The 13,836-nt window shown below is 40.4% G+C and overlaps 1 long non-coding RNA gene across 1 annotated transcript in view; it reads right to left on the bottom strand.

The window, feature by feature from the left end:
* Positions 1-13,836, bottom strand: part of LOC142464086 (uncharacterized) — an 86,734-nt gene that overhangs the window by 29,326 nt on the left and 43,572 nt on the right. Inside the window, exon 3 of the long non-coding RNA XR_012787568.1 lies at positions 8,578-8,640. This is a non-coding gene — a long non-coding RNA (uncharacterized LOC142464086). The remainder of the gene's footprint in view (positions 1-8,577; positions 8,641-13,836) is intronic.

The following is a 13,836-nucleotide window of genomic DNA, read 5'->3' as shown; positions in this document are numbered from 1 at the left end:
CTTCTGGTTCTGTTTACACTGGTTAAAAATTATATATAGGTAGTGAAAAAAACAAACCAAGAGTCCTCCGATGTGTGGATTCAGCGATGGGCGGTGCTTGCAATTTTTGGGGTGCTCAACTCCCATCCTCAAGACCCCCCCAACAGGTCAGGTTTTCAGGATAGCCCTGCTTCTGCACAGGTGGCTCAATCAGTGGCTCAGTCCAAGACTGAGCCATTGATTGAGCCACCTGTGCTGAAGTTGGGATATCCTTAAAACCTGACCTGTTGGGGGGTCTTGAGGGCGGGAGTTGAGCACCCCTGGTTTAGACCAAGTAAATACAGACCAATTTCTATATTTTATGTACAAATAAACTACCCACAGTTACACAGTTAAGTAACATGGAATAATGTACAGGACACCTGCAAGCTCATATTGAACCCCCAAAATAACCACAACATATATATAAGCATATAGGTGTCACAGAGGAGTGACAAATCTTGTTCAGCTGGTCTTAGCTGATTGGAAGGTGGCTCTTCCTATCTTGTTGAAGCTCACCCCCTCCCACATTTAAATGGTTAAAAGCTCACTCCATGGCATCTCCCACTCTCAGGGGAACTTGCTTGCTTGCAGTATGATTGTGACCAATCTAATACAGAGTGCTTTTCCTGGTAATGTACAGGTTAATAAAAGCTTCAATCAGACTTAGAACTATGCAACTAATTTTGACTAAGATTTATTATAAATCATTCTTCCTGGTAATGCACAGGTTATTAAGAATTTATATTAGTGTTAGGGACCCTTAAGATGTGGTCTGCGTGTAGTGGCTCAGGGGCTTACAACACTTTGGCCAAAATGTTAAACTAAAAGACCATTTTATTTAATAGATATCTATACATATATATTTAGGCACTGTACCGTGTATAGGTTTCACTGGATGTGCACTGAGCTCTGTCTGTGTTTCATGTTTTGTCTCTGATTTTAAACATGGAATAATGGTAACATCTAACGTCTTACGGAAACATAGGAAGATAAACATTTGAGGTGGACCCAGTTGTAAATATCGTCCATGATTAAAAAAAAAAAAAAAAAAGCTCAGAACTACAGAAGGTAATTTATTAAAACTAGGACAAAAAAACAGCATCAGATTTGTTAAAGAAAAACACCCTGTCGCTTTTAATTGGAATTTTATTTCTTGGGTTAATCTGGTGCAGTTTTATGTGGCGGGGGGGGGGAGTGTTTGAAAGAATAGCTCACAGCATCACTAGAAAAGCCCATACCGAATAATCCCTGATAGCCCCGAGATAAACATCTGTATGTAATCTGAATTTTTCTCCTGTTCCAAAAAATCCTAAAATTCACTGGGGTAAATTTAGCAAAATTCTTACAGCCAAACGGTCTACTTTTCATAAATCTGGTAGCAGTTTTTTTGCCAGTTCGGAGTTTGGGAGACTTGGATAAACAAAGCTCAATATTTCGTGCCATGAAATCCTAACCAAATTTACCACAACCTCCTGCCATTGTGTGTGTGTGTGTGTGTGTGTGTATATATATATATCTATATATATATACATATATATATATATATATATATATGTATATGAACAAAAAACAAACAAAAGTGCAAGCCCCATAGCACGTAACTGCATAAAAAATAAGGTACATTTATTTAAAAGATCAGTAACCCATAAGAATGTGCACTTACAGGATTTTAAACAGAACCATTTTAAACAAAAACATTCATTTTAATTCAAAACCATATATATATATATATACACCATTATCATATATAACGCCCGTCCTATAACCTTGTACAACACAAACCCAAACACACAGTGTCCCTCCCCCAGCGCAGACAGAAAGGCAACAGAGACGATTACAAAGCTAGAACATAAAGTGCAGAACAATATGGTTATTATTTTATGTTATTATTCCCATTCCAAAGCCACAAAATATAAACCGCACCAAAAACAAACACGTTTTATAGATTTAAAAAATCAACGGGGACTGAGACTGATTAGGCAGTTAACCCCGTCAGCGCCAGTGGGGTCTTTGAGACGCAGTGCTGGACATTAGTACCGGCAGGGTTACGGAAACGTACAGGTCCGTTCATTCGTTCAACCGAAAGCAAAATTTCCCTTTTTTTCCCTCTCTAATAGGCAGCTAAAAATAATGTTGCACTTAATACAGTCTGATTTTTTTTCTATCCAGCTAACACTCTACTTCCTAATATCCTCTAAAGACGGTTTCCCTCTTGTGCGATGTCACAGATCGTTGCTGTGACGCGGGAATATTCAGCGCAGAATTACGTGAACAATTAACATTTGCTCATCATATTTTAAAAGGTTTGAAAACACCTAATATATACCTGTTTGTCCCCCTGGTAAATTCTATTATTTTGACAGTAATGCAGATAAATCTCTCTCTCTCTCTCTCTGTACAGTATATATATATATATATGTACATATATGTACATATATACATATATATATATATATATATATATATATATATATATTACATAAATGTTCAACAGGCAAATCTGGAAATTGTACATATTATATAGTTAAATAGTGGCACTAATGGTAATCTAACTAATATGAATATTACATATTACAGTATACAATATTATACAGTATTTTTGTTATTTTTGAACAGTAACTGGCATTTTTGTACGACGTGTGTGTGTGTGTATATATATATATATATATATATATATATATATATATATACAGTGTTCGACAAACCTATACATTTGCTCGCCCCGGGCGAGTGGATTTAACCCCCGGGCGAGTAAATATTGGCCCAAGCTGCACACGTTTGGTACTAGGTGGCGAGTAGATTTTTTTGTGTGGCGAGTAGATTTTTTGGTGATTTGTCAACCACTGTATATATATATACACAAAAAAAAATATATATATATAACAACAAGAACAACTGCTTGCAACAAACTAAGCAAATAATGAGTACTTAAATTAGTAATATAATAACCACTAACGGTGATAGGGACTAGAGGTAATATAACAACGAAAAGAAAAAGAAAAGCGTCCCAACTCAGCACTCAAGTATACTCACAAAAAATATCAAAGAAAATTATGATTTATTTAACAGCACAAATAATCAAACATAAAATACAAAAAATATTAAAACAAACCCTGACATCCTCCTGTGATAGAATATGTATCAGACGGGAAATCCCCTGTGAATATACTAATGGACCCCTAATACCCAAGGCAAGGGGGAAAAAGCCAATAAGCACAAAATATATGTAGAACAAGGGGTTAACAACAACCCCTTGAACCTACAAGGCCGGCCTCACCCCTAGTAAATATAAAACCACACAGCAAGCATAGATAACACATGCACCAAATTGCCTAATACATGCTGATGTCAAATACATATATTATATACATACACCGTAAATGCAGTTGGTATAATCAAGGCAAACCAGGCACAGTAACAAAAAGAGACTGTTAGTATGGGATCAACAATGGTTCACAGTTCACATCAGTTACCATAGTCCATGAGACCATCCATGCCACACTGTGATAGTAAAATGTCCAAAGGGTACAGATCTTCCAATTGAGGGGTCCATCCGCAGGGGAGTCAGGGAAAAACAAACGCCCCAAAACATATTTTTTGTATTTTATGTTTGATTATTTTTGCTGTTAAATAAATCATAATTTTCTTTGATATTTGTTCTGAGTATACTTGAGTGCTGAGTTGGGACGCTTTTCTTTTTCTTTTCATTGTTATATATATATATATATATATATATATATATATATATATATATATATATATATATATATATACACATATATACACACACACAAATATATCTGACGTCATACTGTACATGTTAATAGAATTCCTATGTATTTTAGTCCCACTACAGTCATGAACAATAATAATAAAGCAAAGCCAATTTTAATAGGAAGATCCCTTGTTTATTGTACTGCACATATCACCATATACATAACATCATACAATATGTAATATGTATATGCGAGTAAGCAAGTATCGGAAATATTCTTCTCCTGTCTCATACACAACTGAAGATATAAGGGATTCCCTAATATAGAGCATTTCCTAATGGGAAGCAGGACTTCCTTATGTTGTTGTAGGCAAATCTGGATATTTGGCTAGTCTAAAGCAAACTATATATATATACACATATATATTTATGCTAGATATATATATATATATATATATATATATATATATATATATATATATATATATATATATATATGTATATTATATATATATGTGTGTGTATATGTATGTATGTATATACAGTATATATGTATTTATATATATAATATATATACATACACACATACACACACACACACACACACACAATTATTTCTTTTTTTAAACAAGATTCAGAATAGGTTTATTCATTTTTCATTTAAAAGGTTTCATGGCTGCCCCCCATCATGTCCCCGTGTAACCACGACCTCGCCGGAACCCCCCCCCCCCCCCTAATTTAGACAAGCTACTCACGTCCGCCAATTTATTGGCGCTGTTTTTTAGATCACAATTTTGACTTCCAGTGTTATTCGCATTTTCACAAATGTGTTTGTTTCTAAATCAAACAGCCAAAGAGCTTGCACGTTTATTTATTTCCCGGCGTTTTTGTGTTTATAACTTGCTTATACAGGTTCACCTACCAGTAACCAAACAGTTACTGCTTTGAGGAATACATACATTTTTGATGGGTAAACACATGTTAATGATGGTCAAGGATTTGAGGCTCTCTCACGCATGGCTTTTTCAGTGCTGGGAGCTGACTGGACATTTAAAAGCAGCGTGCCAATGGCCCCATCAGCACTTAAAGCAGGGGGTGGGCAACTCTCCAGTCCTCAAGGGCCACCAACAGGACAGGTTTTTAGGAAGATAAAGACTAAGCCACTGATTGAGCCACCTGTGCTGAAGCAAGGATATCCTGAAAACCTGACCTGTTGCTGGCCCTTGAAAACTGGAGTTGCCCACCTCTAACTTAAATGGTTAAATAATACACGTTTTGTCCTATTCCTCCAAATAACCCTTTCACTGCACGGATGTCCACACCAGCACCCATAGCAGCCCTGGTATGATTTAAATGAAACTGTTTAACACAATAGACTATATATTCTGGGGCTACAAGGCCAATTTGGCTTTGTGTTTTTTATTTAAAGAGAGTTTCATTGAAATGACCTTGTTTTAAAGGAAAGACTGGGGGGTGGCAGGCTATGCGGCTAGATATTATTAACCCCGTCACTGAGAAATGGGTTGGATTATTAACCCCGTCAGGTGAGAAATGGGTTGTAGGCCCTTCTAGAAATGGAGGGGGTTACAAGTGACACTCTGCGTGCTGTGATGTCACAGCGGGTCCTGAATATATTGCATGTCGATGGTTTTGTTACACGGCTGAATCAAAAAAATTAATCATTGTTGTACACACGTACAAACACACACGTACACACATACACACACATGTACACACGTACACACATACACACATGTACACACGTACAAACACACACGTACACACATGTACACACACATGTACACACGTACACACGTACACACATACACACACATGTACACACGTACAAACACACACGTACACACATACACACATGTACACACACACGTACACAGACACACACATGTACGTACACACGTACACACACATCTACGTACACACGTACACACACATGTACACACGAGAATGCACGTATAACTATATAAAATATAAAGTGGGTCTGTATAAACGGTAATGTTTCTTTGGTACAAAATTGGTGCAATTCTTGAGCAAAAAAGTGAACCTAATATGCACCCCACAGTCACTCCGCAATGTGACACAGAGAGCACAGTGTGCCCCCCCAGAGATATGACACAGCGGGGACAGCGTGCCCCCCACAGAGATATGACACAGAGGTGACAGTGTTGCCCCCAGAGATATGATACAGAGGGGACAGCGTGCTCCCCACAGAGATATGACACAGAGGGGACAGTGTTGCCCACAGAGATATGACACAGAGGGGACTGCGTGCCCCTCACAGAGATATGACACAGAGGGGACTGCGTGCCCCCCACAGAGATATGACACAGAGGGGACAGCGTGCCCCCCACAGAGATATGACACAGAAGGGACAGCGTGCCCCCCACAGAGATATGACACAAAGCACTGGGTGAGTGAGGGTACTTGCAGCATAGTCAGTGTAAATGCTGTTTCATAAATACAGTGCAGGGCCTGTGAGAAAAATGCACCCAGGCAAACGTGGGGCAGTTGTGGGGCAACAATCTGCACCGGATTCATCACAGTAATCCTATTAAAACCAAAAAGACTTTTCTTTTTTTTTTTTTTAATATTTTTTTTTTGGTCCCAGAATTGTCCCACTTTTACCACGACACATCATTAAGGGCCTGCCCCTGTATCAATATTTTTGGATGCAAAACTGGTGCAATTCTGAGGGGAGAAAAGAGCACGAGATTCATCACAAATAAAAGTGTTAGGGCATACTATGGAAGTTGTTCGTCACTGAGGAAGTTGCTCATCAGCGACGAAACGCGTTGGGCCACTTTGATTGGTGGTTCTAGCATTGACGTCAATTGACGTGCTGCGTCTAGCCCCCCTCGCCCCCCCTTGATCGTGGACAACCTGGGAATCCCCTGCACAGCCGTGTGTAGGCGTACACATCAGCTGCTGAAAGCCGAGTGCGCTCCCCTTCACGGCGCCACTGGAGCCCTTCCCCTGGGACACTGCTACACCGCGACTGAGCCTGACAGAGGCCGTCCAGACCAGAGGCTGCAGCAGGGAGCTGATCCATCTTGGTCCCGCAGTCACAGCAGCGCAGAATCTCCCACCTGTTATCAGGTTTTCCCGCCATGCGATTTGATCACGTTTGTTTGTGAGTGTGCATTTTTAAGGTTTCTTCAACCCGGTATATGTATGAAAACGGTAATACACGATGGGGCACGCGTAGGGTTGCCAGGTGTCCGGTATTGAACCCGACTGTCCTGTATTTGGATACTCTGTCCAGTAAAAAATGAGAGGTACTGTAATACTGGACATGTATGTGTCCGGTATTACCTCCCTGGACATAGTGACCTGACGCACCTTTCACCATTGAGTCCGGTATTTTTGGAGAAGCCACCTGGCAACCCTAGGCACGCGCTTCTGTTTTCTTTTTTTATATATATATATATATATAATCAAAAAATAAATAGATGATACCGTTCTGCGGCTAACGAAATGCTTTTATTTGTGCGAGCTTTCGAGATACACTGATCTCTTCTTCCGGCGATGTTACAATGAAAGATTCATTGTAACATCGCCGGAAGAAGAGATCAGTGTATCTCGAGAGCTCGCACAAATAAAAGCATTTCGTTAGCCACAGAACGGTATCATCTATTTATTTTTTGATTATTGAAGCTCGGCTAACACGGTACTGATACCTCTACATGTATATATATATATATATATATATATATATATATATATATATATATATATATATATATGCACTGATGAGACCCATTAAGGTCGAAACAGCTGTCTGTGGGTGGTTTTCTGGGTATGCACCTTAACCCTGGCTAAGCGCAAAGCTGTGACCATGCAGCAAGCTTAAGCCTATAGGGAACCATGTTAAAAATGGATTTTGAAGCAAAAAGTGGCACTGTGTGCTCATTTGCATGTCATTTCCCAGAATCCCTTGCTGCAGTGGAAGTGCTGTGTGCTGGGTGATAATGGGGAAAGGCGGGGTTGCAGACCTGCCTAAGACATGCAGATGAGTATACAGTTGTATTTACATTTGCATATTTGCTTTGCTGTGGAGGGTTTTTGTCACTTTTTTTACTCACCATAACTTAACTCAGTATTATGGTTGGCCCATCCTTTAGCTTCTTTGCATACCCAGTTAATCAACCCCACACTGATGAGACCCATTAAGGTCGAAACAGCTGTCTGTGGGTGGTTTTCTGGGTATGCATCTTAACCCTGGCTGTGCTCAAAGCTGTGACCATGCAGCAAGCTTAAGCCTATAGGGAACCATGTTAAAAATGGTTTTTGAAGCAAAAAGTGGCACTGTGTGCTCATTTGCATGTCATTTCCCAGAATCCCTTGCTGCAGTGGAAGTGCTGTGTGCTGGGTGATAATGGGGAAAGGCGGGGTTGCAGACCTGCCTAAGACATGCAGATGAGCATACAGTTGTATTTACATTTAAATGTATATATATATATATATATATATATATAACAGTGTTCGACAAACCTATACATTTGCTCGCCCCGGGCGAGTGGATTTACCCCCGGGCGAGTAAATATTTGCCCAAGCAGCACACGTTTGGTACTAGGTGGCGAGTAGATTTTTTGGTGATTTGTCAACCACTGTATGTATATATATATATATATATATATATATATATATATATATATATATATATATATATATAACATCTAGGCAGCTACAGTATATTTTATAAAACGATATATTGTTGCTAACACAATATTCCAGGTGAATCACAAGCCTCTAAATATCTATGCTTGTCCCTTACAAACCTGACACCCTGCAGGACTGAATAAGCTGCCGGCGGAGAAACTCACCTGTCTGCTCTTTGCTTGCACTGACCCTTGTCCCTGTTCTGGATTTTCAATCCCTCTCTGCCCCTGAAACAAAACAAAAAACAAAGAAAAGAGGAATTAGAAGCTGAAATTCAGATGTTGGAACATTCCGCTATTTCTTTTTCTCTGCAAAGAGAAATGAAAGCTGTACAGTATTTGCTAGTGACTGATATTTAGACACAGACATTTCTGAACAGAGAAAAAATCCCCTTTTTATACAGCTACAGAATGGATGAGTACTGTTTACAAATAAACAACAAAAATAATACTCATTACTACTCTCATTGCTGCCCATTCAGTGTTGGCCTCTCTGGCAGGGTAGGGGTTTGTATTTCTCCTGCGTTGCCATTTTTTGGTTAGTTTTGGTTCATGAGGATTTAAGAAGAATACTTATCAAAAAATTCTTAGTTTAATTTTTTTTTTTAAATCTGGTGTTTTTTGCCTTAATATTTCCAGCCCCTAATCATCTTGTTTTTAATTGTTATCTCCCTCCTTGTGCCTTGGTTAACATCACCAATAAAAATAGGTCCTTGTTTTTAGATTTCATTCAAGGCCCTTATTTCTGCAGCAGAAATGTTACATTCTGTGACACATTAATTCTGTGGCACATTAATTCTGTGGCACATTAACTCTGTGACTCAATAATTATGTGGCCCATCAATTATTGTTATTTTGTAAACAAAAACAAAAAAAGCAAAAACTATTGGGGTTTCTATTTATTCAAGTTTTCCATATTAAAAGCTGCAACACGCTCTCCCCTGAAACCCTTATTTTTGGGGGGGAGGGGGGAGAACCCCTGCTTTTGAGATATTGGTCGTTTTTTTGGGGCCAGTGTTTGACACAAAAAATGACATAACCTGCTGTTTATAAAAGTCTGCAAAATAGAGCCAACACCAATGCAAAAACATTTAGGGGCTGTGTGTTATCACTTAAATACCAGCACACTGGCAGGCAGTGGCTCTGCGTTATATTCTGTGCCCCATTTCCTTATACGCCGGCGCTGGTATTGGGGAGATTGTGGCGGCACTATATATCTGTATATATTATATTTGTGTGTCACCGCAGGTATGGAGTTACTATGAAGAAATGTTACTTGTGGTTAAAGTTTCCTGCGTTGTCGTTTCCCTGTCACCTTATACTTGTCGTTTTTTCCCCACAATTATAACGCACAAAAAAATGTGCCACAATCTATAGCAGCGTAAATACTCTTTGAAGACGTGGCGCAAATCACACAAATAAACTGCGCTATTTTTCAGGCGATGACATCACAACTTCCTACTCGCGACCAGCGACAATATTTGTCAATTTTTGGTGTCAAAAACGGCACACACAAAAAAAAGCCCTACAAATATCTCGGGAACTGGAGGTCGGGGGATAAGATTCAGGTACGTCTGAGAAAACAAAAAACTATTTGGGGATTGTGGGTGGGGGTGTGCTGATTTAAGGTATTCACATGTATATTATGGTATGATATTACACATCATATTTTTGTTTGTCAGTTTTTGGGTTGGTTCAGTATAAGGTATCAGAACCTGCAGACATTTAGGTTAATAGAGATAAAACAAAACTAGCTGTATTTTAATGTTTCATCCTTTTGGGAGTACAGAAAGTTTCTGAAAGCTTTCCTGCTGGGCAATGTGAATTTTCATATTCCGACCACGATAATGCCAGCTCAGATCTGTCGGTATAAGTATCACAATGACCCAGAAATCGATTCAGATCCTCATCGTATTGTGGACAAAATAATTCCTCCCCTAACTCCTTCTCGCTGCTCTGGCCGGCTGCTCCTTTTCATTTTCGCAAGTGCAGATGACGGTGTGATGACTAGTATCACCGTGAAGCTTGTTTCTCACAGTCTCCTGTGTGAGAGACGGGCGCAGAAAACCGTACACAAAACAGCACCAGATTCATTCAAGATAAACAAATCTCAATGCTATCAATACGATTCTCTTCTGTTTTATGCACTAGCTTTGCATCTGGGAAACAGGGGTGTTCAACTCTAGTCCTCAACCCCCCAACCCCCAACAGGTCAGATTTTAAGGATATCCCAGCTTCAGCACAGGTGGCTCAATTAGACCCTGCTTCAGCACAGGTGGCTCAATCAGTCCCTGCTTCAGCACAGGTGGCTCAGTCGATGACTGAGCCACTGGTTGAGCCACCTGGTCTGAAGCAGGGACTGATTGAACCGACAGTGCTGAAGCTGGGATATTCTGAAAACCGGACCTGTTGGGGGTGAGGGGGGGGGGCTTGAGAACTGGAGTTGAGCCCCCCCTGCCCTAAATAATCCCTTGTATTATCTTATTGCAGGAGCAAAATAGGGGAGATAAAACACAGTATGTAGTGATTAAGGGGTGTTGAAATCACCCGGATCTGCATAGTGGAGGAAGTTTGACCATTTTAATGAACAGATTCTCACACGGAGCCATATCGGCAATGACAAAACCGTTGTGGTACTAAAGTCTGGCCTTACAGTGACCAGAGAAAGAGCCCACATTTTAGTGGTGGGCGGCTACTGGGGCACCTAATACTCACGTGAAGGCGGGAGGTGGTAAAAAGGACATTTTAGTGGAATAATTCTTACTTGGGAAAACTGATACCCTAGCAAGGCCTAGGACGCTGAGAATAGGCAAATTATATTCTTCTAAAAAGCCCTGATATTTCACAAATATATATGTGCGTGTGTAATAGTTATTTTGAAGATAGAATTTGAACTTGCCCCATTTTATTTTTCTTCGTGAATCCAGCATGTCTTTAGTGTTTCACTGTTGCTTTTACTAAGAGGTAGGACAGGAATTCCTCCCCAGGGGGGAGATGGTGGAGGTGCACTGCGTACCAAGTGCTTCTTGCGTTCCGGATGCAGGAAGAAAAAAACAGGGTGCTGGATCCCTATTCCAAAAGGATCATTTAGTGAACGCGGACAAGATCAGCTAAAAACAAGTAATCTTACGAGGAACTCTGACGCGTTTCGTGCAAATCTCTGCACTTTGTCAAAGAGTACTAAGAGGTAAATATGGCTTACCAGATACTGTGAATTAATAACTAAATACAAATATATATATATATATATATATATATATATATATATATATATATATATATATATATGTAACGGATTTTCTGGCCTAGCCTGACCCACCCAATCTCACATTGGCCCTTGTGGTCTAACCAGCCCCCATTACAGTGTAGTGTCTGGTGGTGCACATGTTGGCAACAGGACTCCTGAGTCTCCCGCATGATGTTGTGTGGGGATTGCCAACCCAGACAGGCAGCTGAGGTAGTGTACTTGAGTCCTACCTATATCCAGTGCAGCGCCTCCACGTCATCAGGATCCCTGCGTCCGCAAGGGGATGGTTCTGATGAGGAACTCCTTCTTGGTGATGCCTTCCCCTGCTGAGTAATTCCAGACTCACACAGTGAAGTGTCTTTATTCAAGGTCATCTTTATTGGCATGGTGGTATGGGCCAGCTGCCCCTCACAGCTATCAGCTTAGCCGCTCATTCCTTTGCTGCGCTCCATCTGGAAAGTTCCTCCTTCTCCTAATGGAGTTGCTTTCCACCTCTCCCCTTAGGGAGATTCAACAGCTTCTCTGTCTCTCTGCTCAGAGCTGCACAGACTCACAGCTAGCATGAGACTACTGCAACACTGTTGCAGACCTTCACGTGCCTCTCACTGAACAGAGACAGCACAACACAGGAAACTGAACCCCTAACTTTAGGCAGTGCTGTGTCTTAGGCCTCATTCAGGGTGCTGGCTTCGGAGGGAGGGCGTGCTGCCGTGCGTGCTGCCGTGAGAAACAAAGTATTCAATTTGAATACTGGTTGTCAGGGTAGCAACCGCCCTGTCTCCGAAGCCAAAAGTTGAAGCTGACTACAGTTTCAATAAACGAAAATTTCGTTTTTTGGAGCTGCAGCAGCGTCACTGGGACCTAGGCAGCCAATGAAATCATTCTTCAGAATGATTTCATGACTGCAACCTCGATACTTACCCTGCTGTGTGTAACCCCGCCCCCTCCCCAACGCTGAAAAGTCTGCTGGGGGATAAACACAGATCGCCCAGCAAACTGCCGCACTGCCTCCCTCCCGCCCTCCCTCCGAGTCCTGCAGCTGGCACCCTGAACGAGGCCTTATATCACCTCAGGAACAGGCACATCTCTGATGTCACTAAGGGTGGACACCAAGCATGTTGTCACTTCCTTTGGGACATATGACAACTCACCAGGGTTTGAGGGCAAACCTCCATGATGACTACTGGCAATCCTGCATACTTACCAGGTTTACTGCCAGCATGAGAAAGAGATATGTACACCAATTTTACACATGGCTACATATATATATACTTTTCCCATGATACTCCCCAGTATATGTGTGTGTGTATATATATATATATATATATATATATATACACACACACACACATACTGGGGAGTATCATGGAAAAAGTGGGTCAACTAGATCGTATCCTATGTATCAAAGAATATATGTATATATATATATATATATGTATATATATATAAAATCAAAAAATGAATAGACGATACCGTTCTGTGGCTAACGAAATGCTTTTATTTGTGCGAGCTTTCGAGGTACACTGATCTCTTCTTCCGGCGATGTTACAATGAATGAAGCAAGCAACAGAACGGTATCGTCTATTTATTTTTTGATTATTGAAGCTCGGCTAACACGGTACTGATACCTCTACATATATAAAAATATATATATATATATATATATATATATATATACATATACAGTATACACACACATATATCCAGTGCTTTTTTTCTAGAAATTGATTCTTGGACATGTGCAATCATACTGTATACACAATTATTCACATTTCAAAATCATTTCAAATCTATCTTATGTTATTATTTTTTTGTAAATAATAGTTATTGCCGTGTAATTGTCTTGTAAAAGATATAAAAATGAGTTGTTTTTTTTTAGCGTATCACAATAACGCTGTAACAGTTACCGCCCGGTCTATGAAATAAAGGGACAGGAACGGCAGTCCAGTAGCCCTTCTAGCCGCTTGGCGACGGGCTACCATAAGCAGCAGGGGGCAAGGCCTCTGATTGGCCACTGCCGCGGCCGTGGGTGGGAAGGGGTGGAGCTACGGAGGGTAAAAAAAATCATAGCCCCGAGCAAGTGCGGTCACTCTGCTCCTGGCCGGTATCCCACCCACCCATCCCTTATGATTAGTAAGGTTAGCACATAATGAGTCTTTGGCGTTCGTTTTGTCAAC

Source organism: Ascaphus truei, chromosome 12, assembly GCF_040206685.1.
Source record: "Ascaphus truei isolate aAscTru1 chromosome 12, aAscTru1.hap1, whole genome shotgun sequence".
NCBI lineage: Eukaryota > Metazoa > Chordata > Amphibia > Anura > Ascaphidae > Ascaphus > Ascaphus truei.
Note: the sequence above shows the minus strand (reverse complement) of the source record. Positions and strands in the feature narration are given on the sequence as shown.